This window comes from Macaca fascicularis, chromosome 2 (genome assembly GCF_037993035.2).
Source record: "Macaca fascicularis isolate 582-1 chromosome 2, T2T-MFA8v1.1".
NCBI lineage: Eukaryota > Metazoa > Chordata > Mammalia > Primates > Cercopithecidae > Macaca > Macaca fascicularis.
In genome coordinates, this window is record NC_088376.1 from 11,524,574 (window position 1) to 11,550,175 (window position 25,602).

The 25,602-nt window shown below is 46.3% G+C and overlaps 1 protein-coding gene across 11 annotated transcripts in view; it reads right to left on the minus strand.

The window, feature by feature from the left end:
- Positions 1-25,602, minus strand: part of ST6GAL1 (ST6 beta-galactoside alpha-2,6-sialyltransferase 1) — a 145,043-nt gene that overhangs the window by 87,481 nt on the left and 31,960 nt on the right. For 9 of the 11 annotated variants that reach the window (XM_045387163.2, XM_074030795.1, XM_074030794.1 and 6 more), the window contains exon 2: positions 22,960-23,101. The gene's annotated coding sequence lies outside the window, so the exon portion shown is untranslated. Of the gene's footprint in view, positions 1-11,738; positions 11,921-22,959; positions 23,102-25,602 lie in introns of all 11 variants that reach the window. The other 2 variants (XM_015444944.3, XM_015444946.3) reach the window with 1 other exon arrangement.

The window sequence follows — 25,602 nt, forward strand, 5'->3', positions numbered from 1 at the left end:
AACTTCCACCTCCCAGGCTCAAGCAATCCTCCCTCCTCAGCCTCCTGAGTAGCTGGGACTACAAGCACACTCCACCGTGACCAGCTAATTTTTTTTTTCCTTTTTGTAGACATGGGGTTTTGCCATGTTTCCCAGGCTGATCTCGAACTCCTGAGCTCCAGATGCACCCACTTTGACTTCCCAAAGTGCTGGGATTACAGACGTAAGCTATTGTGCCTAGCCTCAGACCATATCCTTTCAAAAATGTTTAAAGTAGATACCTGCACAAAAGCTTTATATTCTACACTTATACTCACTTTAAAAAAAAATGTATTAAACATTTGCTAAGTGCTAAGTATAATTCTTAGTGCATAGGCTACAACAGTGAATAACTCAGATGAAGATCAAATCCTTAGAGTTTTACATACTAGCAGAGGGAGACACTAAGAACCATAAATATAACAAATCAAAAAATTAGTATCTTAAAAGATGCTAAGTGCTCAGAGAACAAAGTAGAGCAGAGTACAAGAAAGGGTGAATTGGCCCAGGCGCGTTGGCTCATGTCTGTAATCCCAACACTTTGGGAGGCTGAGGTGGGCGGATCACTTGAGGTCAGGAGTTTGAGACCAGCCTGACCAACATGGTGAAACCCCATCTCTACTAAAAATACAAAAATTAGCCATGTGTCATAGTGGGCACCAGTAATCCCAGCTGCTCAGGAGGCTGAGGCAGGAGAATCACTTGAACCTAGGAAGTGGAGGTTACAGTGAGCCGAGAATGCATCACTGCACTTCAGCCTGGGTGACAGAGCGAGACCCTATCTCAAAAAGAAAGAAAGGGAGAGAGAGAGAGGGAGAAAGAAAGAAAGAGGGGATTGGAAGTACTGGGTTGAGGTAGGTTTCCATTTTCAAAAGGGCAGTCAGAGGAGACCTCACTGAGAAGGGGACATTTGAACAAACAGTTGAAGATGGTGAAGGAATGAGTCCCACAGTATCTGCGGAAGAGTGTTTGCCACAAGGCTCAAGGCAGGAGTGCACAGATGTACACTGGTTGGAAGGAAAGGAACAAGGAAGAGGATACATGGAGACAGTGTCCCGGAGGAACAAACAACGACCCTGGGGAGGTGGAGGAGACTGGGCAGGGCCTTTGAGGTCTTGGCAAGAACTCTGGCTTTTAGCAAATAAAATAGGAGCTGCTGCAGGAGGCTGAGCAGAGGAACAACTGGATCTGACTTAATACGCCAGAATTGCTCAGGCTGCCATGTGGGAACAGGAATAGGAGACAGGGACAGTAGCAAGGAGACAGTAGTAGTCCCAGAGAGAGATGCTCATGGCTTAGACCAGGTGGTTGCAGTGGAGGTGGTGAGAAGTGGGTATATTTTAGATGTGCTTTGAAAATCATGCCTGATATTTTAGATGTGAGTGTGAGAGAGAGAACAGTCAAGGATGATTCCAAGGGTTGGAGCCCAAGCAACTAGATGGATGGTGCTACTTTAACGGAAAAAGAGGAGACAAAGGAAGAGCAGACCTGCGAGCAGAAGAAATCTGGAGTCCAGTTTTGGATGTTCTGAGTTTGAGATGAGACTGTCAAACAGAGCGTAAAGTAGGAAGCCTGACAGGAAAGTCTAGAGGTCAGGGAGAAGGTGTAAGGTGGAGATACACATTTGGGAGTTACCAGCATGAGAGCTTCTCGGATGTTCTTGACCAGATACTGGAATTTTTCTCCACCCAGCTGCATGACTGTTTACTCTGGAGCAAGGATTCCTGGGCGTAAACCTAACTCTTCCACTCCTCAGAAGTCTGATCTTGGACAGGCTGCTCAACTGCCCTCAGTGTCTGTATCCTCAAAAGTGCCTACCTCTTTTACTATGAGGAAAAAATGAGGCAATTCATGTTAATTACCTCACACATAGTAATAAGCACTCCCTATATATTAACCATGATAATCCCCTCCCTCCCTCTCTCCACCTCTTACTATCTTGCTAAGCTTGGTATCTTCAACTTTCCTTTTTTCTCACCTCATATTCAACTCATCTCTCACCCTGAGTGCTCCTGGATCACTGTCCAGGCCAGTACCTCACTGCCCCTAGAGCAATCCCATGAACCGTGTTGATTCCAACTGAATAGGTCACAAGCTTCTATTTCTACTCTCAGAATATTTCTTAAATCTGTCTCCCTCTCTTTGTTTTCTCATTGTTTCTCATCTGAGTTCCCAATAAATTGTACTTAAATCTCAATTATAGCCGGGCGCGGTGGCTCAAGCCTGTAATCCCAGCACTTTGGGAGGCCGAGATGGGCGGATCACGAGGTCAGGAGATCGAGACCATGCTGGCTAACACGGTGAAACCCCATCTCTACTAAAAAATACAAAAAATTAGCCGGGCGAGGTGGCGGGCGCCTGTAGTCCCAGCTACTCGGGAGGCTGAGGCAGGAGAATGGCGTGAACCCAGGAGGCGGAGCTTGCAGTGAGCTGAGATCCGGCCACTGCACTCCAGCCTGGGCGACAGAGCGAAACTCCGTCTCAAAAAAAAAAAAATCTCAATTATATTCTAATCAAATTAAAATGTCATTTTAATTTCCCTACATGTCTGTCTTCCCTTAAAACTGTAAGCATTTCAACTGCTAAGTAATAATTATCACTGTATCCCTAGCATCTTTATGTCCAGTGCCCAAACCATGGTAACTATCCAATAAATATTTGGTGAATGAATGAAAACATTTTATTGGCTAATTATTACCTGCTAGACACTCTGTGAAATTAAAATACAACCATCACTACCACATAAACTACAATTCCTGCCCACAAAGAGTTTTGAGAGACAAACTTAGCATACCTGAGGCAGAAAACAAAGCAGCCAAATAAATGTAATTAGATTACTATTAAAAAGAAAGAATTGGGGCCAAGTGCGGTGGCTCACGCCTGTAATCCCAGCACTTTGGGAGGCCGAGGCGGGTGGATCACCCGAGGTCAGGAGTTCAAGACCAGCCTGGCCAGCATGGTGAAAACCCATCTCTACTAAAAATACAAAAATTAGCTGGGTGTGGTGGTAGGCGACTGTAATCCCAGCTACTTGGGAGGCTGAGGCAGGAGAATCACTTGAACCCAGTTAGCGGAGGTTGCAGTGAGCCAGGATCACGCCATTGCACTGCAGCCTGGACAACAAGAGCAAAACTCCATCTCAAAAAAAAAAAGAGAGAGAGAATTATACATAGATACTTTTCAATTTATGATGCCATTATATCTGGATAAATCCATCCTAGTTAAACTTAGGGTATGTTCCCTTTGGTCTCAAGTTCAAGGTTGATTAAATGATACACGGTACATGCTCCCTTCCTCTCACTTCCTGTACTCAGTTGTCATCACTCCCCAAAAGTAGTCAAATTCCTGGCCCTCAACATCTTTGCCATACAGCCCCATAGTTGCAGATACACATTCCCCCTAACTGTCTGCCATGATTCTTGGCATTACTAGATCCTCACTGAGAATCATGAGCAACCAACAATCTATCTTACTAAGAAATGACTTGATTAAGCTCATGCTTATCCACATTTAAAAAGGTTAGGAATGACTTCAAATGTGAATGTAGGGATCTGCCACCCTCCAGTCAGGGTAACCAATCTCTAAATTTCTTCCTCACCAAAAAAGGAAGGACTTCCTATTATTCTAATGAGGCAAAATGGTATAAGCATAGTAAGTGTTCATTTGTGAGCTACACAGACCTAGGTTTGAAGTCCAACTCTACTGCTAACCTAAGGAAATCTAGTTGAATTTTCTAGGCCCATGTATTCATTTGTGAAACAATACCAGTGTGACCTGTATCATAGTGTGACTACTATCATAGAGTTGGTAGGAGAATTAAATGAGAAAATACATGTAAAGCATCCAGCACACAATCCCTGTGCACAGTAGCAGCTATTACTATGGATTCTATCCCAGATAATCATGGTCTCAGTAAAGGAGGTATTCAAGGGTGATCTTTCAGTGGGTTTCCTTCAGCTTTAAGCAGTGTCTTATAAAGTGCTTTTAGTCTACGAGAAAGCTTCTGCTGAGTTTTGTCATCAAAGCTGAGGTTGGAAATAGGTCAATGGACCAGGGTTGAGTCCTTCTCCCAGCTCTGATGGGACAATATTTCCTGACTGCCTTCAGTAATTTATATGCCCACAAATGGACCTTGAGAATTCAAAAATAAGACAAGCCTTGGAATGCTAATAAGAGATAACAAGACATCATCAGTCCCCGAGGAAAATGAAGTGCTTTAGTATATCAGTGGCATGACAGGGGATCTAGATGCTCTGAAGCTACAGAGAAGACTTCAGTGCAGGTTACCCAGGGTACGAGGCAGTAGTGATGGCCCTAAAATATCTGCTATCTTCTACCTCTGCCATCCCTCTGTTAAAGCAAATGAGAAGGAGGCCTTTAGCCTGAGGTCGTCTCCATAACCAGAGCTTCTACATAAGCAAACCAAAATCCAATTCAATGTAAGCAGTAAAATGAAACTAGAGGTTTCATCAATTAGAAACCGCCAACTAACTTCTAACTAGGGTCTTCTCATGCTAATAAAATATATTTTCTTAGTCTTCTTTTCATGTTCAGCCTACAAAAGCTCACTGTCCTCGCTGCTGCAGCACAGCTCCCTGAACCTCTTCTGGTTCGGAGTGCTGCCCAATTCATGCATGGTTCTTTGCTCAGATAAACTCTGTTACATTGATTTTGTCTAAAGTTTTTCTTTTTAACACCTCCTACCTTCTTCCTTACTTTGCAGAGCTGCTCTACTCCACCTCTTCTAGAATATTAACACACCCAAAGCCCTCCTCAGTGCACAAATGCCCTCTGAAGCCTGCATGTATACAGCAGACACTGACTGAGGACTGGGTCCTTGAAGAACAGCTTAGGCATCACACCCACACATGACGGAAATGATTGCTTGACCACTAGTGACAGGGACCTAAAAAGGCACTCATCCTATTTGCAGATAGTTTTGAGTTTAGAGTATCAGAGTATAGATTCATTGATCCAGGATCTACTTCCCCTTGACTTCTATCTTTTTTATTTTTCATTCATTCATTTATTTATTTATTTATTTATTTATTTATTTATTTATTTTTGAGATGGAGTCTCTCTCTGTCACCCAGGCTGGAGTGCAGCGGTGTGATCCTCACTGCAACCTCCACCTCCCAGGTTCAAGCGATTCTCCTGCCCCAGCCTCCCTAATAGCTGGGACTGACAGGCATGTGCCACCACACTTGGCTAATTTTTTTTTTTTTCTTTTCTTTTCTTTTTTTTTTTTGTATTTTTAGTAGAGAATGGGTTTCACCATGTTGGCCAGGATGATCTCAATCTCTTGACCTCATTATCCACCTGGCTTGGCCTCCAAAAGTCCTAGGATTACAGGCATGAGCCACCGCACCCAGCTGACTTTTATCTTTAAAATCTAGTGCCAGGGCTAATAAGCTTTTTAAAGACATACATTCTTTCACAATAAGCTGTCTTCTCAATCCATTTATATCGTAATAATAACAGCTAACATTTCTTGAGGGCCAACCATGAACCACACCTTACAGGCAGGAAAGCACAATATAGTGTTTCTTAAACTTGCCAGATCCTAATGTCATCCAGGGTGCCTGTTGCATCTACTGCGCCCCAGGCTCCACCCCAGGTGGGCTGAATCAGAATCTGAGACAGGGCCTGGGAATTGCTCTTTTAACAGGAGTCTCAGGTGATTCTTAGGATCAGGCAAACTGTGCGCCAATGGCATAATGGTTAAGATGTGACATATCAGGGTCCATGATCTGATTCCATCATCATTTGTTTTATGGCTTCAGGCAACTTAACCTCTCTGAACCTCAGTTATATATGTGGAACTTCAGAATGATGACAGCATCTGCCTGTAGGGTATTCGGAGGAATAAATGAGATAATGGTCATAAACCACTTAGCATAATGCCTGGCACATAGTAAGCTCTCGGCAGTATCACCAACATCACTGACCTGAATGGCCCTATAAAAGCAGCATCCCTATTATTTTTGCTCAGTGCTACACAATTAGCAACTAAAGTGCCTGAAACCAGGATTTAAACTCACACCTGACCATCTCCGAAGCATTAAGTGCCTACACAGCAACTTCTCAGAAGCCTTGGTAGCAGGGGAAGGAGAAATTAAATGGGCCGGGGGCCCAGTGGCATAGAACAACCCATATATTCAGGTAGTGGCTCCAAATTCATGTTTGAATTCAGCTCATGTTGCATTCTTAGGAGCAGCCATTAGGCAGATGCTACAGCCAGAAGGATGCCCCCGAGCACTACGTATTAAGTAAAGAAGGCTTGACTTGGACTTTCTGTTGTCTCTGTTTCGACTCCTCTTCTGCACAATACACACCCCCACTCTCCTTTGGGGACCATCCCAAATCCCCACTTTTTCTCCAGGTTTGCCCAAGGAGTTCCTCTCCTGGGAGGCAGATCAGGCACAGAGTTTGAGTCTGGCCTGGAGAACAGGGAAGACCTAAGCTTCACTTCCCAATGGTAAGGTCTCCCACTGTTACTCCACCCGCTGGGACCTTCTCTCAATAGGTCCTAGGCTCATTTGCAATAATGCGCTCGAGGCAGAGTGCACAGCTCACTGGTCAACTAATCAATAATGCCAGGCCTCAGCCTATCACCTCTCCTCTCTCTGAATTCCCCCAACCTAACCTAACACTTCAGTTAGAGTGGGGCCACCTGTAACTCATACTTTATACAGTTTGTTTTATAATGAGCCCTCATTCGTTTGTTCACAGCAATATGCCCCAAATACAGATGATACAGAAATAAATAGGGCCCAGCTGCTGCTGCTGAGGCCTTAGAGAAAGACCATAAACTACTGGGTGGAAAATCATGTAAAGCATTAAAAACTAAGGGCTGAGGTGGTGCCAACTCTACTAGAGGAAGTCAGAAGTCAGAAAAGGTAAAGTTCATCCTGGGTTTTGAAGTTTGAATAGGAGTTCACCAAGCAGAGCAAGGCATGCCCAACAGAGAGAACAGCAGTACAAAGGCTCAGTCATGAAAGTGGCCCGTTCTGTTAAGGGATGGGGAGAAGCTGTGAGGTGGGAGAGGGTATAAGGGCTGCAGGGATGAGAAATGGTCTTCAACAGGACATGTGCTCCAGGCAGAGGTATTTCTAGTCCCAATTTATCCTGCAAGCAACTGGGACTGGTGGAGGTTTTCTACGCAAGCAAGTAACATTATTAGATTGTTTTCTCTAAACTCCGTGGTGAGCTCCCAGCACTAAAAAGGAGCTTTGATGGAGCATGAAGAGGTGAAGAGGGGTCATTTCAGTGAATAGAAGACAGGGTGACAGAGACCGTCTTTTCTGGCTCCTGGTCTGGCCTGAAGCCCCACCATCCACCCCACTAACCCCTGGCTCACCAGATAGTGAACTCTTGTCAAGTGCCTCCTGGAACACCAGGCTCCAGAAGCTGCTAACAGAGTAATGGGCAGAGACAGAGGAGTGGGAACCAACTGCAGAGATAAACTGAGGCGTCAGAGAAGTATGATGTGTCTAGTGGCTCACAACATCCTGAAAGGAGCATGAGCTTCCAGCTAGATAGACTATGTTCAAATTCCACCTCTACCCTTTACTACCTGGCATAACCTTGGGTAATTCACTTAACCCTTCTGAGACTGTTTCTTCTTTTCCTTTTTTTTTTTTTTTTTTGAGACGGAGTCTTGCTCTGTCGCCCAGGCTGGAATGCAGTGGTGTGATCTCAGCTCACTGCAACCTCTGCCTCCCAGGTTCAAGCGATTCTCTAGCCTCAGCTTCCCAAGCAGCTAAGATTACAGGTATGCATCACCGTACCCAGTTAATTCTTGTATTTTTAGTAAAGACAAGGTTTCACCATGTTGGCCAGGCTGGTCTCAAACTCCTGACCTCAGGTGATCCTCCCACCTCGGCCTCCCTAAGTGCTGGGATTACAGGCGTGAGCAACCACGCCCGACTGAGACTGTTTTCTTTTCTATCAAATGGCAATAACAAGTCCCATTCACTTCAAAGGCTTGTTCTGAAAATTAAAACTAATTTATTTCAAGTGACGAGGATAGTGACCACTATAAGGAATAATGGCTCTCTAAATATTATCAAACTGATTATTAATATCTTCATTTTTATCTTATGTGTCTTTTATATGACGTGATAAAATCCCTTAGGCTAAAAGATCTTCAAATATAGCAGGCCCCCGGAGGCACAAGATGGAATTAGGCCTCCCGGGCCGCTCCCAGGACGGCTGCGTCTCCTACGTGAGACTCTGATCAGTTCCTTCCAAGTTGCTTTCCGCCCTCCTTGGCTGCTTGCAGTTTCTGTAGGATCACATTTCCCACCTGACCCAGTGGGCCCAGGAGAGCTGCGGGCCTTGTAGCTCGGAGCTTTTCAGAGGTCTCACATGACAACCTGGCAGGGTGCAGCTGTTCCCGGCAAGGGCATTAATAATACAGGCCTTTTTCCGCAAACTCTGGCAAACAGTCTAAAATGACAAGTGAAAACACTGAGTCCAAATTCTCACTGGGGCTTAGGGCAGAGGAAGCCAAAATAGCTCGCCTTTATCAGAGCTAAATCGTGGAACTAACTCAGGGTTCTGCTAGGGGTGGTGGCTGAGGGAAACCGCTGGTGATAAAAGCAAAGAAATGGGGGAGAAGCCATGGGGGAGGGAGCTACAGTCGCACTCCTTACAGAATAAACTATCTCGCCTAGGGGCAGTTTCAGCAGAAGGCTTCAGAGACCCCCCGGGAGCGGAGAGAAAGAGTCTATATGCCTTGCTGGCTGAGAAGCAAATTGGGCCATGAATTTCATCTTAGCAATAGCCAATCAACACAGCAGCTGCTCTACCCAGCCCTGAGACATCCAGCACAGGAGATTTTGTAAAGAACAAGCCGATCTCCCCTCGCAAGCAAGCGACACATGGAGAAGGTCTTGGCAGGATTTTTGTGTCCTTTATTCATATTGTATCAGCACCTAAAACAGTGCCTGGCATTAAAGCACTCAGTAAACATGAGTGACTGAAGAAATACGTGTGTGGGGAGAGAATATAAACCAGCAGCACCAGTTAGTAACTATCCAAAGTAAGCAAGCCATTCGGTCTCTAGGAGCCTCTATTTCTTCATCAGGAAAATGGGGTAATGACACCTACTTTGAAAGGGTCTTATGAGAATTAAAGCCGGGCGCGGTGGCTCACGCCTGTAATCCCAGTACTTTGGGAAGCCATGGTAGGCGGATCACTTGAGGTCAAGAATTCGAGGCCAGCCTGGCCAACATGGTGAAACCCTGTCTCTACCAAAATGTAAAAACTTAGCCAGGTGTGGTGGTGCATGCCTGTAATTCAAGCTACTCGAGAGGTTGAAGCAGGAGAATCACTTGAATCCAGGAGGCGGAGGTTGCAGTGAGCCGAGATAGTGCCACTGCATTCCAGCCTGGGCAACAGAGCGAGACGCTATCTCAAATTAAAAAAAAAAAACGAATTAAATAAAATGATGTTTGTACACACCTCTAAAACAATGCTTGGTAGAAGGAGGCACTCAATAAATGGACTTCAATCTTCAGCTACAAATTTGACCTCAATCTTCAGCTATAAATCAGACCTCAACCATCAACTCTCTATTGCCAATTCTTATGGAGGAGGGGAAGGTTAGGGGGAGGTGAATAAAAGGGGAGCGTAAACCAACTGAAGATGATAAATCAAAGGAAAGCAAAGGAAGACCCACAAAGTCACACCTCACTGGATGACCTTGGACAAATCAGGTACTTTGCTGGGTCTCAGAATTCTCTGTGGCAGGATGCGGGGAGGTGAATTTGATCTGTGGTTTTCATATTGTGTGCAGGAACTCTAGCAAGCCCATGGAGACCCTGAGGGGCTGTCTTGGGGTGGAGAAGAAGGAGATCAGTGAGCCCCAAGCAGTTTCAGGCAGCTTCCTATGGGAGGCTGTCCTCGGAAGAAACAGTCCCACACTTAGTCCAGCCTGTTGTAAACTAATGCTTTCTCTGAGGTCCCCAGTTCCCCCTGGGGCCAGGATTGGGATGAGGTAACGAAGGTCTCACCCTAGTCCCAATCCTGAGTCCCCCAGATCTCCTTCAGTGCCAGCCTCACTCACTTCTGTGGCGTTTGGCACCGCCAGCCACCCTCTCTGGAAGTCTCTTTCCACTGCCCACCCTGGCACTGCCTTTCGTGGGTACAGCGTTGTGTTTCTCTCCGTCCCTTTCGCTGGCTCCTCTCCTTCCTCCTGGGCAGGAGAAGTAGAAAAAGAGGGAAGAAGAGGACGGGAGAGTACAAAGAAGCCATGGGAGAACACACTGTGGGAAGCTTCGGTTGTGGCCAGGCAGAGGGAGATTGGTTGAACGGCAAGAGGCAGATGGCCAGGCACGTATAGACCTCAGGGACAGAGAAGAATCACTCCGCCTCACCTGGCAGAACTTTCTCTCCCATGCACTTCTTTCCTTACCTCACTGCCCCTGTCCAAGTCAGGTCCACGTCATCTAATACTAGGACCCTCACGACAGTGTCCCAACGTGTCCCTCGCCTTTTTTTTTTTTTTTTTTAATTGAGACAGAGTCTCACTCTGTTGCCCAGGTTGGAGTGCAATGGTGTGATCTCGGTTGGAGTGCAGTAGCACGGTTTCAGCTCACTGCAACTTCCGCCTCCCAGGATCAAGCGATTTTCCTGCCTTAGCCTCCCAAGTAGCTGGGATTACAGGCATGTGCCACCACACCCGGCTAATTTTTGTATTTTTAGTAGAGACGGGGTTTCTCCATGTTGGCCAGGCTGGTCTCGAACCCCTGACCTCAGGTGATCCACCCGCCTCAGCCTCCCAAAGTGCTAGGATTACAGGCATGAGCCACCATGCCCGGCTGTCCCTCGCTTCTTACCTCCTCACCAAAGATTAATCTCCTGAAGTCCAGCTCTGAGTCATTAAGCTCCTCCTCAGACACTGAAATTGCATTTTCCATGTTTACTCCATTAAGTGCAAATGCCTCAGTCGAGTACACAAGGCCGTACTCCCACTCACTCCCCAGCCTCCAAGCAACACCCACTGTGCACACAGGCACCCACTTCCCTGGATTCACCCTGGCCGCTGGCCCTGACTTTGCCTGCACTCCTTTCCTCCCTCGGTGCACCCTCGCCCCAATTTCACCTGTCAAATCTGCACTGTAAACAGCATACCCACTCTCCTCTCTTCCAAGATCCTGTATCCAGGCCTGCCAAAGCCTGGAGCTATTTGCAGATGTTGGCGAGTACACTTCTCTCTGTCTGCTCAGTCGATAATTCACTGCAATACCAGGTATTGCAAAAGAAGGCCTTTGCCTTGCCTTCAAATAATAGCTACAGGGTAGAAAGCAGAAACGCGCCCTGCAGCCTCCATGAACTCCGTCTGAGCAGGCAAGTTAGGCTACACGTAACAGTGTATCTTCAGTGGGAAGCTCATCAGCCACAGTGAAGAAGCCCCCACCACCTGTTAATTTCTTTATTCCCTTTTGCACCCAGCCCTGCTGTGGGCCCCCCAGGCTCTCCGTAAATACTAATTGGATTAATTAATTAATGAGATCTTCTGCTGGGAGCACAGAACTAACTCCATAAAAACAAAAATAATTCTCCTGTCTTTTGCATCTAAAGCTGACCCCCCCAACGACGGAAATGTTCCATAACTGGATTGTGGTGACAACTGCACAGCTCAGTAAGCTTATTTAAAAAGTCACTGAATTGTATACTTAACATGGGTTGATTTCATGGAATATAAACTGTACCTTAATAAAGTTGTCCTTAAATATCTGTATGATGATCAAAACCACCACGGTGGCTCACTCTGTTCAGCTGAGTGACAAACTGAGTTATGAGCATATCCGAAAACAAACAACAGAAAAGATGCTCCAGGTCTGTAAGGTGTGGAATCCAAGCTCAGTCTCGGTTCCTGCAGTATCCGCAGCACCTGCAAATGGTTGGATATGGGTAATCTCACGGAACAGTCTAGGCTGTTGGAGCAGGGATGAGGGCCCTGGGGTGGCCAGGTGCCTGGTCAGCCTAGAGTCAGAATACAGCACAAAGTGGACTGATCCTACTGAACCTTCCACATTGGCCTCTCCAGTGGCCCAGAGCTAGAGAGTCAAACCCCAGGTTGAAATCACTTTCCTGAGGAGGTATCCACTGGCTTCCCAGGCTGTTGTTCATTCACACAGCACCACAGAGCTTCCTCCACAGCAACCCCCACAATTCATGGTTTCACATTTGATCATGTTACTATTTAATTAGTATCTGCCTCTCTCTCTTTAGACCACATGCTCCAGGAGGTCAAGTGCCATAGCTCATGTGTTCACAGTGCCCAGCACAGAAGCAAGCACATAGTAGGTGTTCATTTAAAAAGTCGATTGAATGCTGAATGAGTGAATGGACACTCTTCACTGACTGAACTTGGGTAAGGCACATGTGCCCTGTTTTCTTTCAGTGCAGCACTGCCCTAGAGCTGGGTGTTCCTGATGAGGGCCTCCAGGAGAGGAAGAGAGGCAAAGAGTTAGGAGAAGGAGCCAACACTCCCTAACACACTTCTCCACTTTGCCCTCACAACAGTCTACAAACTGGCTATTATTATTGCTCTGTCTACAGCTGAGGCAACTGAGGCGTTGCAACTGGAACTCAGATCTGTCAGGCTAGAAACTTCTCTCCCAGACACCCCTGATGGGCAAGAGTGAGATGAAGTGGATGGGAGTCCCTACAATGTAGTCAAGGTTACCGCTGCACAGGCAGGGGGTTGAAAATCTGAGGGCCAGTGCAATCATGTGCTATCTTCCAAGGTCTGGTCTCCTGTATCATTCTCCTCCAGCCTGTTTCTGCAGTGTATGTGAGCTGGCCCTGAGTGCACAGGAGACTCAGAAAACAGAAGAGGGCCAGGCACGGTGGCTCACGTCTGTAATCCCAGCACTTCGGGAGGCCAAGACGGGCAGATCACCTGAGGTCAGGAGTTCGAGACCAGCCTGACATGGTGAAACCCTGTCTCTACTAAAAATACAAAAATTAGCTGGGCATGATGGCGGGCACTTGTAATCCCAGCTACTCAGGAGGCTGAGGTGGGAGAATCACTTGAACCCGCAAGGCGGAGGTTGCAGTGAGCTGGGATTGCACCAGTGCCTCCAGCCTGGGCAACAAGAGCAAAACTCCATCTCAAAAATAAAAATAAATAATAAATAAATAAATAAAACAGAAGAGTATCTTCCCAGCAGTGATCCAGGGCCTGAGCCCACTCACATCTGGGCAGCCCACAGCCAATGCAGGTCTCCAAAGACCGCTTCATTCCCCCTGGAAATACACTCACTTCTCCATATTCCATTTCCCATCTCAACATCCCAAACTGCTCCTGCCCCAGAGAAAGCTCACGGCAAATCCTCCTCTTCTTCCCACATGCTCCTAAGGGGAGACACCCAGGTGTCTGCCGAGCTATAGGGTAGTGCTGCACTGAAATCAAACACGGAGTATGTGCCTTACCTCAGTGCATCAGTGAAGAGAGCCCGCTCACTCATTCAGCATTCAATCAACTTTTTAAATAAACACCTACTATGTGCATGCTCCTGTGCTGGGCACTGTGAACCCATGAGCCATGTTATATGGCATCATATGTGTGCCACATGAGGTTCTATCCACCCTAGTGCAGGTAGTGTACACATAGTAACAAGCAGTGGCCGGGTGTGGTGGCTCACGCCTGTAATCCCAACACTTTGAGAGGCCAGGGCGGGCAGATCACCTGAGGTCAGGAGTTCGAGACCAGCCTGGTTAACATGGCAAAACCCTGTCTCTACTAAAAATACAAAAAATTAGCTGGGTGTGGTGGCTTGTGCCTGTAGTCACAGCTATTTGGGAGGCTGAGACATGAGAATCGCTTGAACCCGGGAGGCAGAGGTTGCAGTGAGATGACATCCCTCCGCTGCACTCCAGCCTGGGTGTCAGAATAAGACCCCATCTCAAAAAAAGAGGAAGGAAGGAAGGAAGGAAGGAAGGAAGGAAGGAAGGAAGGAAGGAAGGAAGGAAGGAAGGAAGGAAGGAAGGAAGGAAGGAAGGAAGGAAGGAAGGAAGGAAGGAAGGAAGGAAGGAAGGAAGGAAGGAAGGAAGGAAGGAAGGAAGGAAGGAAGGAAGGAAGGAAGGAAGGAAGGAAGGAAGGAAGGAAGGAAGGAAGGAAGGAAGGAAGGAAGGAAGGAAGGAAGGAAGGAAGGAAGGAAGGAAGGAAGGAAGGAAGGAAGGAAGGAAGGAAGGAAGGAAGGAAGGAAGGAAGGAAGGAAGGAAGGAAGGAAGGAAGGAAGGAAGGAAGGAAGGAAGGAAGGAAGGAAGGAAGGAAGGAAGGAAGGAAGGAAGGAAGGAAGGAAGGAAGGAAGGAAGGAAGGAAGGAAGGAAGGAAGGAAGGAAGGAAGGAAGGAAGGAAGGAAGGAAGGAAGGAAGGAAGGAAGGAAGGAAGGAAGGAAGGAAGGAAGGAAGGAAGGAAGGAAGGAAGGAAGGAAGGAAGGAAGGAAGGAAGGAAGGAAGGAAGGAAGGAAGGAAGGAAGGAAGGAAGGAAGGAAGGAAGGAAGGAAGGAAGGAAGGAAGGAAGGAAGGAAGGAAGGAAGGAAGGAAGGAAGGAAGGGCAGGTAGCATAGCATAATGACTAAGAGGACAGACTTGGGTGTCATACTCCCCAGGTTCAAATTCCAACTTACTAGCTATGAGACCTCTCTAGGCCTGTTTCCTCATTTGTAAGATGGAGTTATAAATTGTACCCAATCCTTTGGGTTGTCACGGGGATTAAATGAATTAATATACAAAAAACACTTAGTGCCTGGTCCGTAAGAAGTGCAATATCATTTGCTGTCATTGTTCGTTTCTTTCCCCAGTGCATTGAAGTTGCCTCTCCATCCGGAAGAGGAAAGAGTGGAAGATGCTGAGCTAGGGAAGGCTTGAGGCCATGGCAGCTGCCCTTGGTACTGTATGATCTCTAAATACTGAGAACACAGTCCTCCTGGGCCAGCTCTAGAGGCTTCTTCATCTCTGCTGCCAGTCAGTAGAGATGTTGGCACGCCGGCACCAGGGAGGAATAGGGTGGAAAGCATAGTAAAAAATCAGCACTTACAGGTTGTTTGCTCATCTGTGAACAAAACCAATCCTCCCTGGAAAAATACACAGCTCCATAAAACATCACTTTTCATGCGTCACCAAGGACAATGACAAAAGATTTCCGGTAACTGGTGAACTGGGCTGAAGAACAAGGAAGTCAAATTTCTGGGGCAGCTCTGAAAATGCTGGGAGTTTGTCAGCACCAAATCCTCTTGCTTCTCATGCTTAAGGAGCACAGGCTGTGGTCTAGATTTAGACAGCTAGACTGGGGGAGCAGAAAGAGAGGCACACAGCCAGCTGCTAGGGAAACACAAATGAAGACCACAATAAGATATCGCTACACATCTATTAAAACAGTTAAAGTTGGCCAGGCGCAGTGGCTCACACCTATAATCCCAGCACTTTGGGAGGCCGAGGCACATGGATCGCCTGAGGTCAGGAGTTCGAGACCAGACTGGCCAACATGGTGAAACCCCATCTCTACTAAAAATATAAAAAAAAATAGCCAGGCTTGGTGGCACACACCTGTAATACCAGCTACCTGTAATCTCAGCTACCTTTAATCCCAGCTACTCGGGAGGCTGAGGCAGAAAAATCGCTTGAACCTGGGAGGCGGAGGTTGCAGTGAGCCAAGAGAGCACCACCGCACTCCAGGCTGGGCGACAAGAGCGAAACTCCGTGTCAAAAAAAAAAAAAGTGAACAGCTAAAGTTAAGAAAAAGTGACAACACCAAATGCTGGCAAGCATGTGGAGGAAGTGGATTACGTTGCTGGTGGGAATGTAAAGTGATACAGCCACTCTATGAAATGGTTTGGCCGTTTCTTCAAAAGCAAAATAATATGCTCACCATGCAACTTAGCAATTGAACTCCTCGGCATTTATATCAGAGAAGCAAAAATGTATGTCCACCCAAAAATCAGAACACAATTGTTCGTAGCAGCTTAACTTGTAATAGCCAAAAACTGAAATTAACCAAAATGCCCTTCCATAGGCAAATGGTTAAACTGTGATATATGCATACCATGGAATACTATTCAGTAATTTTAAAAAAAAGCAAACTATTGATAAATTCAACAATTTTAGTGGACCTGAAGGGCATTATGATGAGTGCAAAAAAGCCAAACTCAAAAGGTTGTATATTGTATGATCCTATTTAGAGAATATTCTCAATAGGCAAAATTATAGAGGTGAAACAAGGTGACAATAAAGGGTCAGCACAAGGAAGACCTTTTTGATGATAAAACAGTTCTGTATCTGCCGGGCGCGGTGACTTACATCTGTAATCCCAGCACTTTGGGAGGCTGAGGCGGGCAGATTACAAGGTCAGGAGATAGAGACCATCCTGGCTAACACAGCGAAACCCTGTCTCTACTAAAAATACAAAAAAAAAAAAAAAAAAAAAAAATTAGCCAGGCATGGTGGGCGCCTGTAAACCCAGCTACTCAAGAGGCTGAGGCAGGAGAATTGCTTGAACCCGGGTGGTGGAGGTTGCAGTGAGCCGAGATCGCACCACTGCACTCCAGCCTGGGTGACAGAGCGAGACTCCGTCTCAAAAAAAATGAAAAAGAAAAAGAAATAGTTCTCTATCTTGATTCTAGTGATGCCTATACTAACCTACACACAAGAGAAAATGACACAAACTATACACACATGTTGTACCAATCTCAGATGCCTGGTTTTGATATCGTACTATAATTATGTAAGAAGAAATAAGAAACTAAATGAAGGATGCACGAGGAGTCTCTGTACTATCTTTTCAACTTCCTGTCCATCTACAATTGTTTCCAAATAAAAAGTTAAATAAAAAGAAAAGGCGCATAGCCAGTAAGAAAACTGGGATTCCAGTTCTGACTCTTTGCTCCAAAATCCTGGTGTTCCAACCGGGTCAAATTATTCATAGCACTGTGTGTACCATGACATTTCGTATTTCCATGTCTTTGCACATACGGACGTCTACTGAGGCTACCCTTCCCTCACCTAGATAACTTTTCATTTCCTTTAAGTTCCAATTCATATAGCTTCTCCTTAAGGAAGCTTCCTTGACTCCCCATCCTGAGATCACTGCTCTTCCTCTGCACTTCCTGTGCACCACACTTATTCAACTGAATTGCAATAATTAGTTTACTTGCTTTCATCTCCTGTCATGTACAAGCCACAGAATTGGAGAACAATTTTGCAAAACATATCCAGTAAAGGACTTAATCTGTAGAACATATAAGGAAACCTTACAACTCAATCATAAGAAGACAAACAACCCGATTTTCTTTAAACAGGCAAAAAAATCTAAACATTTCACCAGAGGAGCCATGCAGTGGCAAATAAGCACATAAAATGAAGCTCAGTATCATTCGTGTTTATGGGAATGCACAAAAAAACACAATGAGGTATCGCCATACACCTATCGAAATGAAAAAGATGGGCTGCGCGCTGTGGCTCACACCTGTAATCCCAGCACTTTGTGGGCCTGAGGCGGGTGGATCACTTGAGGTCAGGAGTTCAACGCCAGCCTGGCTAACATGGTGAAACCCTGTCTCTACTAAAAACACAAAAATAAGCCAGATGGTGGCAGGCGCCTGTAATTCAGCTACTCGGGAGGCTGAGGCAGGAGAATCGCTTGAACCCCAGAGGCGGAGTTTGCAGCAAGCTGAGATCACGCCATCGCACTCCAGCCTGGGCCACAGAGTGAGACTCTGTGTCAAAAAAAAAAAAAAAGAAAGAAAGAGAAAAAGAAAAAGAAAAAGTTAGACCATACCAAGTGTTGGCAAGGAAGTGAAGTGCCTGGAATTCTAGTACACAGCTGGTGGTGACATAAAATGGTACCCATTCTCTAGACGACAGTATGGCAGCTTCTTTAAAAGTTACACAAACGCCCACCATGTGACCCAGCCATTCTACTCTTAGGAGATTACTCATGAGAAATAAATACTTATATCCCACAACATTTTTTTCCACAAATGACTCTAATGGCTTTAATAGTCCAAAATTTGAAACAATCTAAATGTCTGTCAACAGGTAATTGGATAAATGAATTGTGATATATCCACAACTAGGACTACTGATACACACAACATTGATGAACAGCAAAATAATTATGCTGAATGGAAAAAAAAAATGCATGCTCTATAATTCCATTTACATAAAGTTCCAGAAAATGCAAACGAATCTATAGTGTGAGAAAGCAGCTTAGTCTAGTGGTTGCCTGGGGCTGGAGGGCAGGAGATGGAAGGGGGCAGGAGGGAGAGATAAAGCTCAGAAGGACACTTTTAGGGGTAATCATTATGTTTATTAACTTAATTGTGGGAATAGTTTCATGACTGTATACATATGTCAAAACTCACCAAGTTGTACAACTTAAGTATGTGTAGGGTTTTGTCTGTCAATTACACCTCAATAAGGGTATATGAAAAAAAGACTAATGGGTACCATCTAATAGACATCTACTTTGTGGGGAAAAGGTAGGTATTATTTGGCCCATTTTACAGATGATGAAACTGGGTCAGGAAAGCGGGTCAGAAATGGGTCAGAAAGTGGGGAGGTCATGCAGCTATGGTCAAGTCAGGCTCAGCCCCAAGTCAAATGGCTTCAAAGCTGGGCCCTTTTCTCCATACTGTGATGCCTTTCTACAGTGGCAAATTCCCAACCTGAAGCCACAGGCTGTAACTCCCTGGCCTAAGCAAGACCTCTATGAAGGCTCCAAAGGAGAGTGAGGGTCTGGGGTTGCAAGAGATCTCCAGCATCACTGAAATGACACCCTCTCCCTCTTGGGTTGCCACTGCCACAAATACCTCCAACAGCCAAAGTCAGCCCATCCTGGGCCAGATGGGCTAAGGCAGGAAGGGCTGTGCCTGCTCCCCAGGACACCCTGGCCTCTAGTGCCATGGCGGTTTTGTGTCAAGGACCTGAGCAGACAGTCAGCAGAACAGACTCCACTTCCTCCCATGCTACAAACAAGATCCTTCCCCTTTCTGGGCCTCCATTTCTTCGAGTGAAAGACATGATGTCTAACGATCAAGCCTTCCAAGGAGCTCTTTCGGCTCTAATTCACGTTGAGTGCCCTGCTAAGCCAAAGCTGAAGGCAGAGCATCACCTCCACTTAGCAGTGCCTCCCCAAATCACTCCCTCTGCCACTCTGCCTCCTCCTCCCCTCAGCCCTGTCCCTCAGCAAGTCTCTTCCAAAGACCCTGACTCCCTCCCCCACCTGCTGGTTTGTGCCCCAGTTAGCAAGTCAGGCGCTTAAAACTCTGTGTTCAGGCTAGGCACAGTGGCTCTCACTTGTAATCCCAGCACTTTGGGAGGCTGAGCCGTGTGGATCACCTGAGGTCAGGAGTTCGAGACCAGCATGGCCAACATAGCAAAACCCCCTCTCTACTGAAAATACAAAAATTAGCCAGGTGTGGTGGCAGGCGCCTGTAATCTCAGCTACTTGGGAGGCTGAAGCAGGAGACTCGCTTGAACCCGGGAGGTGGAGGCTGCAGTGAGCTGAGATTGTGCCACTGCATTCCAGCCTAGGCAACAGAGCGAGACATCATCTTAAAAAAAACCAACCAAACAAACAAAAACAACAACAACAACAAAGAAACAAACAAACAAACAAAACACCTCTTCAGGAGTCTGGGGACCCCGGACACACAGCTACTTGAGACATCATTTCTCCCTTTAGAGTTCTTGAAGGAAAGGCTGGACATGAGTGGTGACAGAACGGATGGAAAAGAGAAGGTCCTCAGCAGCCTTGAAGTATGGAAGTTCCTCCTCTTGTCCCTGTCAGATCTGTATGTCCAAGTGTGGGCCAGAGTTTCTTGCCCAAACAAACTGAGATATTTGGCAGGGCACATAGTAGGCTTTCAGTAAGTATCTGTGGAACTGAATTCAATCCCTCTAGCCAGAGGAATAATCTCTTCCCGAGTTGCAGAGGAAAAGTAAGCATATCTGTCTTTGCGCACTTCCCTGGAAACAGTTCTGAGAGTCCAGAGACTGAGATGCCCCTTGCTTCTAACTGGCGGGGAGATTTGGGGGCCCAGTGCCACTGGGCCTCACCTCCTGGGGCATCAGCTGAATGAGAGGACTCCACTGTAGCCCTCTCTAAATGCTCCCAGCTCTGGTGCTATCTCACTGTACAAGGAAGAGCCCTTGGGGTTTAAAAGGAACAGTGCAGCATTTTGTAAAGCTCCAAGCACTTTGAGCTGCAGCTGTTCACAGAGCATCTGAGATGGAATGATATTCCCCGACGGGAGAAACTCTGTGTCAGAACTGGATTTTGGAACTACCACGTGGGCAGGTGCTTGCCATAAAGAGCACTCACTAGCTTTGAGAAGCTGTGGAGGTCACAGACAGCCTTAGTGTATCTCTTTTGCTTATGAGCTGTGAAATCTCGCAGAAGTCTCTTTACCTCTGGGAGACCCAATTTCTACATCCGTGACATGGGATAGATACCTTGTTAGCTCATCGCAGAATTAAACGAGATAATGTAGACAGATCACAAAACACTGCTGGGAACCATCACGAGCTCAATCAACAGCCTCTTCCCTTCCTTCCCTTTGTCATAAATAGACCTAAAGGTTCTCAGAATAAGATCTTAGTTAGGTCGGGCACGATGGCTCACACCTGTAATCCCAGCATGTTGGGAAGCCTAGGCGAGTGGATTACCTGAAGTCAGGAGTTCTAGACCAGCCTGCCCAACATGATAAAACCCCATCTGTAAATAAAAAATACAAAATAATTAGCCGGCATGGTGGCACATGCCTATAATCCCAGCTACTCGGGAGGCTGAGGCAGGAGAATCACTTAAACCTGGGAGACGGAGGTTGCAGTGAGCTAAGATCATACCACTGCACTCCAGCCTGAGCAACAGAGTGAGACTCCATCCAAAAAAAATAAAAAATAAGATCTTAGTTGATTTTGCTGACCAGAAAACCAGGCCTCTGATGGCCTTAAGTCCAAACACACTAGAGAGGTACTTCAGGAAGTAAGTACACTGGGACTTCAGATACGGGGGAAGGACTAGGAAGGGAAGAGGCAGGGCTGGCACCTGGAGACCACCCACCATGTTCCCTGCCAGTTATACGTAAGCTCCGTGATGAGGCAGCCTCCTGAGCAGCGCTCCATCCTCCACCCCTCAACCTGAGCTCCCTTCCTCCCAGGAGTACGTACTTTCTCCTCAGGCACTGGTCATCACCAGCTCAGTGGCCTGGGGTTCTTAAAATGAGGGTGTGGGACCAGATGGACTCTGTAGACCTTACCACCTTTATAATTTTCTGAACCTACAATTCTACAAAGATAAACTGGTGCTTAACGGATGTCCCACCCGCTCCCTATCCCTCCTTTGGGACACATGAAGAGATTCAGGAAGCAGAGGGAGGGGGACAGAGGCTGGGACTTCATTATGCTAATTTATTGGCTCTAATCTGCTGCAACAGCAGGGCTTTGAAGAAAGAGGCTTTTGTTGCAATTTCACATTTGGCAAGAAGTCCCCTACACCCGCATTAGAGATTATGAGTCAAAAGCTCTGATTTCAGTTCCGGCTCTTACATCCTGCATTGCTGAGGCTCCCTTTTCACACTTCTCTGACCAACTTTTTGACTTTTCCGGGAAGGAAATGTGCCCCAGATGTTGGTCAGTCAGTGGTGGGTTTTCATCTGCCTTTATAAAACAGTGTCAGTAATCTAAAGGCTCCCCAAGGAGCCAGAGCCAAAGGGGGAAATGCAGCCAACTTCTCTCTACCACTAAACCAAAGGTTGCCTAGTCAACCAGGCCCCTCTCTACAGGGGCAGGGAGGCTCACTGGATGCAAAAACATTTCTATTTTCATGATTTTATGGGACCCTCACGATTGTTGTATGAAATAATGACGGAAATCTCACGTTCATTTATTCATGCAACTCATGTTACTGGGCACCTACCGTTCACAGGTGAGGAAATGAAGGCGTGCATAAGGGAAGTGGTTTGCAGGATGCCCCACAGCCTGGGGTAGAGTAAGCCCTGAACCCAGCAGCTTGCTTATCTAATCAGAATTTCTAAAACGAAAAAGCCTTGGGTTGTAGCACTTGCTCATTTCCGTGGCATAAGTTTTCCCATCGTGGTCAGTTTCAATCCACCCATCGTTTTTAATCATTTTTAACAAGCAGTTTGCAAAATTCTTGAATATATAAAAATTGGGAAACAGAGTTTCCAGATTAGGGGGGGCAAGTTCTCCTTCTGCCTCACCTTTCCACCTCCACACAGGAAAAATCAACATCCTATGGAAGCTTAAAGAGTAACCTTAATAGAAAACCACCCGGAGGATTGTTAACAGGGGCAGGATTTCAGATATATTGTATTTTCTTCCACAACAGTATTTTTCCAATCATCCTATGAGCATATAGTTCTTTATCATCAGAACATATCTAGGTCATTAAAATCAATTTTTAGTGAGCTTCCCAGAATGTTTTGGAATAACCTCTCTGCATAATTTGTGACTCCGTCACCCTTGGGTTGAAAGAGAGAGAGAGCGCAGCACAAGCGCGCGCGCGTGTGCGTGCGTGCGTGTGTGTGTGTGTGTGTGTGTGTGTGTGTGTGTTTCCCAAGAGCTCCCCTGCAGAGCAGAGGAGGTATATTTAAGTTAAGCATTCACCTGAATCTGGTGCAGTCTTACCTGGAGGATACATTTATTCCCTTGGGAATTCGAATTTCACCAGCAACTGAGAAAATACAACTCCCATCAAGATTCCAAAAGACCTGCTCTGACAAACCAGAAGCCTTTGGCCACCAAATGACCTTGCCTCCCAATGGGCGGAGGCTGAAGCAGATGGTTTAACTGAACCAGAAACTAACTGCTCCTTATTTCCTGAGAAGGCCCTCTGCCTCCTGCCCCTGCAAAAAGGCATTGTGTCCTCTCTTCCTCAGGCTGGGATTCAAGGGGTCTTACCTCAGCACTGGGATGGACACCTGGCACCAGGGCTTGGGACAGGCTCAAGGGGGCCAGTCCATTTCAGCTGGGCTCCATGACATTCACCACTTCTCCCGGGACTGCTGGCCGCAAGGCTCTGTGCAATTGGCTCTCCCCTTGCCTGCAGGGGGGAAAAAAACAACAACAAAGCGAAGTTTACCAGAAGCACGTAGGTTAATACATCCAGGAGGAAAGAGTCTTTGCTCCTCCCACTGCCAGCTCTGGTCGCTGGTGCTCCTTTCAGAACCGCCGCCCTCACCTGGGGCAGCCAGCCTCCTTTCCAGGACCTCAACCAGCTACATGTTCACCCAGACTCATCCCTCTGGGGCTGTACAGTTTGAGAGTGAGTTGCAGATTAGGCAAAGCAAACTCAACTACAGTCATGGAATCGTTGCGCTACACACTACTCATGGTAAGAGAAAGCAAGGGCTAGAAAGCTACAGATAGGGCCCAAGACTTGTGTTTAGAGAAGGCCTGCAGACAATGGATTTCAATCAACAACTACATCAAACTTGTTCACAGTCTCCTTTGACCTATAGTATGTTGTTTATGCTGTTACAAATGTGAATTCACGCCTGTAATCCCAGCTACTTGGGAGGCTGAGGCAGGAGCGTCGCTTGAACCCGGGAGGCGGAGGTTGCAGTGAGCCAAGATCGCGCCATTGCACTCCAGCCTGGGCAACAAGAGCAAAACTCCATCTCAGAAAAAAAAAAAAAGTGAATTTAATTTCTAATTCATTTTGGAAGCATTTTTAACTGATTCTAAATTTTCAACCCATATATTATTATAGTTGTCTGAATAGAGAGCATTTGTTTTTAAAGTAATTGTTTTTCCTTGTGTCAAAAAAATGTATGTTCAATCTATAAATTCTAGAAAATATAATTAAATGAAAAGGACAAAATGTACCTATTCTTTCTTCATCCAAGATAACTATAGATAACATACTCTGCCTGTTTCTTGTTTCTATTTTTCAGATTATTTATAAAGATGTAATAAAGCTGGGCATGGTTTAGTAAGTACTGTGTCATTAAGTAATCTTCAGCAGCATCATTCTAACGGCTACATGATATATAGGTACCATGGGTCTCCAGTGAGCCATGTATAGTACCCCACATAGCTACACCATAAATTGTACCCAACCCTCAAAGGCTGGACATTTAAGTCACCTCTAACCTTTTGTTTTGTTTTGTTTTTGGCTAACGGCAAATAGTGTTTAAAACAAAATCTTCCAGGGATCCCCACGATTATTTTCCTCAGACAGTCTTAGGAATAAAATTGTGCTGGGTCAGAGACTTTCCAAATTTTTCAGGCTTCTGAACAGTCTTGGCATGCTACTTTCAGGACTACTGGTACCATAGAAACTGCTCCCAGCAATGAAGAAATGTGCCCATTCCCCTAACACTCCTCTCTCCCCCAAGCCCCTCCCTCACCCACACATCCTCATTCACCCGGTGTAACCATTTCTAGTGGAAATGAAGGTGGAGTTCTCAAAGTCTGACTTTTCATTTTTCATGCTCACACTCAGCTCACCCCCAGCCTATAATAAGATCCACTATGCTAAATGAACTCCGCTAATCAAGCTTAGGAAAGAGGGGTACATGAATGATAATTCGTAAGGAGAGAAAGAGAAACCCATGGAGGGACAGGGGAGTGACAGATACACAAGGACAGCGTCCAGGGCAAAGAAACCCTTCGATACAGAGAGAAACAAGAGTCATCCCATGCGGCAGCAGATGCTGACAGACAGAACTGCAGCGGAGTGAGCCACGCGACGGGTGGTAACGTCAAGACCTCACAAAGATTCAGGGCAAACCACAAAGGCATCCAGTGAGATGGAAAAAGAAAAAGTTGCTTGAGGCCTTGAGCACTTCGCTGCCTTTATAATTAATGCTAACAAAACACCACGAGCCAAGGTCACTGTGGGGAAAGAAGAGCAGTCAGGAAAGAGGTCTTAACAGGCAAACAGCTGAGCTAGTGGTCAGCTAGGAGCCACCCACAAGGAGCCTTCCTGGGGGAACAAGAGCAAAGTGTTCCTGGGGCGGGAGTGGGGTGGGCACTACTGGGCTGACTGCTCTGCCTCCTTAACAGGAAGGAAGACCCCACTCTCCATCTCTCCCTAGCCAGCCTCTTGTAGCCTTCCTTTCACTCCAGGCCACACCTTCAGTGAGAGATGGATAATTCACCTACACAGATAACTAGGTTTCTCAGCCCCGTGACCCAGGCAAAAGCCTTGGGGACCTGTCTCATGCCCCTTTCCAGCTGACCCGCCCTGTGCCCTGCCACTCGCATGCACCCTACACTCCAGTCATAGCAATTTGCAATTCGTGAGGGAATGGGGGATTCCTTTCATGCTTCTTAAGTCCTTTGGAAAACGGTTTGCAGATCTCCAATATTTAGGCAAGTCATTCTACCTGCCTACCCTGCCCCTACCCCACCTACTCATTCACCTGGACTTCCCCTGATGGACAAAGAGTAGAACTCTGACTTAAAGACAATTCATCCATACATGAGGAAGCTGGGCCAATCTGACACTCTTTCAAAATTGCAACTATGAAAAAAAACTCTAGTCAGCTGGTGGTAGACCCTGGAGTTAAGGGAAAGGTATTGGTAGAATCGTGACAG